The sequence below is a fragment of the Pinus tabuliformis genome, chromosome 8 (assembly GCF_031772625.1).
Source record: "Pinus tabuliformis cultivar Carrire ecotype Pingquan chromosome 8, CPIR1, whole genome shotgun sequence".
Classification (NCBI taxonomy): domain Eukaryota; kingdom Viridiplantae; phylum Streptophyta; class Pinopsida; order Pinales; family Pinaceae; genus Pinus; species Pinus tabuliformis.
This window is the reverse complement of record NC_142294.1, coordinates 2011304090-2011308964: the sequence shown is the minus strand read 5'-3', so window position 1 is coordinate 2011308964 and position 4875 is coordinate 2011304090.

Sequence of the window (4875 nt, the reverse complement as noted above, 5' to 3'; positions counted from 1 at the left end):
TCCGATGATTCATGGAAGCCCCCATTAACTTCAAAATATCGGAGTAGGCCTACTAAAAGACTCTACATTAATGGGGACTTTTGCCCTCTCGCCTCCAATAAATCTGGCGGAAGTGGCGACGATAGGAACCTGCAATATGATATCTTCGATTAAAAAGATCTCAGGAAATGATATTAACATGGATCATACATAGGTATTGCCTCCAAGCCCAATAGAAATATTGTAGCAATCAATGTTTTCGACATGGGAGGCAGACCTGAATCAATGCTCATCAAGCGTTTGGATAGATAGGTCTAAGGAATATGGCACCCCTTCAGATCCTTGGTCGCAAGTTCATTACACCGTCGAAGGAATTGTTCAATCAATGATAATTGAAGGGGAACCATGGGAAGATAACCACCATTGTTTCCATCTTCGAGATTGTCAAGAAGATACTCCTCATGACCTTCATCATCCTTCAGTTTTTGATTTCCTATCAAATACTGTAAACACGGTGGATTCTGAGCGAAACTTGTCCAACATTGAAGAGACTATAGCCATAAATATCTCGACCAAAATAGATGTTGTAGAGAATATTTATGTTGGAAAATGTTGTTCTCCTTCAGAACTAGAAATATACAACGCTCTTTCTCGCGAATTTAGAGATGTCTTTGCATGGTCATATGATGAAATGCCAGGCATTGACTCAAGTATTGTTGAACACGAAATCAAGATGTATCCAGATGTCAAACCGACACGACAACGGTTACAGCAGGTGCACCCCAAGAAAGCCACTGCTATCAAGGCAGAAGTTGAGAAACCTCTCCATGTTGGTTTTATTTACCCGGTTCCTCTGACCGATTGGGTATCGAACATTGTTCTTGTAATGAAATAACAAGGAGCGATAAGAGTGTGCATCGATTATAGGGATGTAAATCAAGCTTGTCCAAAAGACAACTACCCTACACCCTTTATTGACCAGATAATTGATGAATGTGTCAGGTGTGAAATCTTTTCATTTATGGATGGATTCTCCGGGTATAATCAAATAAATATCCGCCCACGGGACTAGTCAAAGACTGCATTTATTTGTCCATGGGTCACATTTGCATATCAGAAATTACCCTTTGGTTTAAAGAACACAGGGGAAATATTTCAGAGGCCAATGAATTATGCCTTCCATGACATCAAAAATATCGTTAAACCATATCTTGATGACCTTCTGGCTCATTTGCGAAAGCGGACCGATCATCTGCAACATTTGAGAGCGATATTTCTATGTTTCCGACACTACGAGATACGACTCAATCCACACAAATGTGTGTTCTGTGTTAGCTCTGGTCGTTTTCTTGGCTTTGTAGTCTCAATGGATGGGATTCATCTCGACCCATGTAAGGTTCAGGCAATCATAAATTTTCCTCCACCTTCGAATTTGCTTCAGATTCAGAAACTCCAAGGGAAAGCAAACTTTCTGAGGAGGTTCATTCCAAATTATGCCAAACTTGCTAAAGTTTATACACATCTATTGAAAAAGGAAGTGCCCTTCATTTGGGATCAGGTCGCGCAAGCTTCCTTTGATGCTTTAAAAGAATCCCTGATGAAAGCATCATTAATGTACGCTCTTGATTATCAAAAAGACTTTAACTTGTATCTGGTTGCAGTGGATACAACCATCGAAATGGTTTTAGTTCAAGAAGAAAACGGAATTGAACATCCAATATATTATTTAAATAGGAACTTAAATGATACATAAAGCAAGTATTCCTATGTTGAAAAGATGGCCCTTGCAGCTGTTCAAGCGACATAGAGATTTCGACACTATGTCCTCTTTCGAAAAACTACCATTTTATCAGATTGCAACCCCATGACTTATATATTATTGCGACAGATGCTGGGGGGAAAATATTCAAAATGGATAGCGATTCTTCAAGAGTTTGATTTGGAATTTGTAAAATACAAATCAAAGAAATCCCTAGTATTTGTGGAATTACTATGCGATCTCCCATCATCGTCCAATGATGAAACATCCGAAGAAACCATCGTGGATGAATCTTTGTTTATGATATCTTCAAGAAATCTGTGGTATGGAGATATAATCATCTATCTCCAAACCCAAAAATATAGGTCTAATACCTCTCACTCAGAACAAAAATGTATCCGGTACCAATCAAAAGACTACATGATCATTGGTGATACACTTTACCGTCGTGGTGTCAATACAATTCTGAGGAGTGCTCACCCATGAGGAGGCCGAAAAAGTCCTTAATGATTGCCATTCAGGCGCGTGTGGGGGGCATCAATCTGGTTACTCTATAGCACAAATTTGTTTACGAGCATGATACTTCTGACCAACAATGTTCAAAGATTGCGTAACAGCAGTCAGAAGTTGCCATGCATGTCAAATTTTCGATGCAAAATCAGAAAACCACCCACACCCCTACAACCGATAGTTGTTGTTGGGCCATTCGCCAAATGGGGCATCGATTTCATGACATGTAACCCCACCTTGACCGGGGGGCATGGGTACATCATAGTCGTTGTAGACTATTTTACCAAATGGTTCGAGGCAATGCCTACATTAGATAACACTGGTGAAACAACTACCCTTTTTTTTTTCAATCATGTAGTCACCAGATTCAACATTCCACAGGCTATAGCCACAAATCATGGATCACATTTTTGCAATCACATGATGGTTGAATTGGCTGCCAAATTAGGTTTGTACCACGATAGCTCTACTCCATATTACCCGCAAGCAAACAGACAAGTTGAAGCAATCAACAAAGTCCTGAAGCGAATGCTACAAAGGATGATTGGAGTCCACAAAAGGAGTTGGCACCTGATCCTGTACTCAGCCTTGTGGGCATACCAAACATCGGTAAGAAATGCAACTGGGTTCACACCTTTTCAGCTGGTGTATGGCCTGGAAGCAATCTTACCAGTTCAGTGTGAAATCTCATCCCTCAAGCTCGCAGTCGACCTTCTCCCCGGAACTTCAGAAGAGGAGGCTCGTTTCTTGGAACTAATCCAATTGGATGAAACCCATCATGATGCCGCTTTGGCTAACGAAGCCCATAAGAAACGAGTGAAGGCACAGTTCGACAAGAATGTCAAACCCCATGTCTTCTCAGAAGGTGACTTGGTCTTGCTTCATGACTAGGAATCCGATAAATTGGGAGCAGGTAAGTTCAAGTCTTTATGGATGGGACCCTATATTGTTAAGTGAGTGTTAGCAAGAGGAGCCTACGAGTTAATGGATTATGACAGGATTCCGCTGGCGCAACCCCATAACGGGTTGTACCTTAAGCGTTACTACGCATGATTCAGCGTGGTAACCCATATGGTTTTGTTACATTTTTGTTTTCGCTAAGAGTAATTGTTTTGGTCAAGTAATCCACTGTTTACATTTGTCGCAGATGTCAAACATATTGGAATATTTTGTTGGATATGCCGATGGAGCAAATCGTAGTTCGCAGAATCTACCTTCTGTAGCCTAGGCCATTTTTTATCCAAGCGGTGAGTTAGTAAGTTTCAGAGGGGTATGTATTGGTTGGTCAACAAATAACATCACTGAATATAGCACGTTGATGGAACTTCTCTTTGATGCCATCACACATGGCATAAGTCGACTTGTCGTCAGGCTGGACTCACAGCTCGTCATACTACAACTCACTGGTATCTACTCCGTCCGAAATCCAACTATCTATCACATGTTCCTAAGGGTCAAGATTTTGGAAAGGTAATTTGATTTTATTCAATATCAGCATATTTCCAGAAACTTAAAAACATTAACAGACTCATTGGCTAATTATGTGTTAGATAGACATTTGCAACATTTATAAAAAGAAGCATTTCATCAGTATTTGCATCAGGATCATGTAACTTAACCAAAATAAAACTTTGAAAATCAAAAATATATATAACTATTTATGGTTTACACATAATGTTCTGTAACCAAGACAAAATTGGTCAAATGACCCAAAAATAAAAAATGCTAGGGGGCACCCTAGTATAATGATGCTGGTGATAACAAGTCACCGCCTGTGCAATCATGCATAAAAGCCTAGTCCAACGACTTGGCACACCATTTGTATGTTGCTGCAACCTCAGGGGTAGATCGTCGGTCCTCACATCTGGAATACCAAGAGTAAGGCCCTCGACCTAATCCTACAATGCTGAAAGAGTCTCGACCACATCAAGGTCGCGAAGGATAGCCCTTCCTGCACCCTCTCCTGCTGGAGCGGCAGCTGGCACTCTCAGGCGTACTACTGGTCGAACTGGTCCAACATCTGCATGAGCACATGAGTTTTGATTAGTCCTAATAGAATAAAGCAAAAGAACATTATAAAAAGGAATGATAAACAGAGATATGGTTAGAGCATTCACCGATGATGCCCTACTGCTCGCCAACAGGCAATACCAAATTCGGGTCACCCCGGAAATCCATACCAGCATATGGATACTCGGAAAAAACCATCTCCTGACAGTTGAACCACTCGAAAAAGGTATTATGGAAGGAAATATGAGACTGACCAGCATTTCTGGCCATAAGGTCGACCCGTCTCTGCATCCGTGGCTTAGTCGGTGGAGGTAAACCAAGTGAAACATACTGCGGCTGCATCAGCAAGATCTTTTCCAAGGCAAAAGCTATCAAGATAGAACCATATCCAAAGTTCTTCAATCTTCCATTTTTCACCTTGGTCAGTTGTTCTTTCATCATAGAGAATACTGCATCACACTAATTGAACACCTTCGGTTCAAGGAATTCTAAGGCATACTGCATATAAGATCTATTGGCCACATGAAGTGCCACACTACCAACCAGTCTAGCAAAAGTGAACAGAATGGTCTGAAGGGACCTGCTAGAGACATCTCAGATAATGATCTTGCCATCCT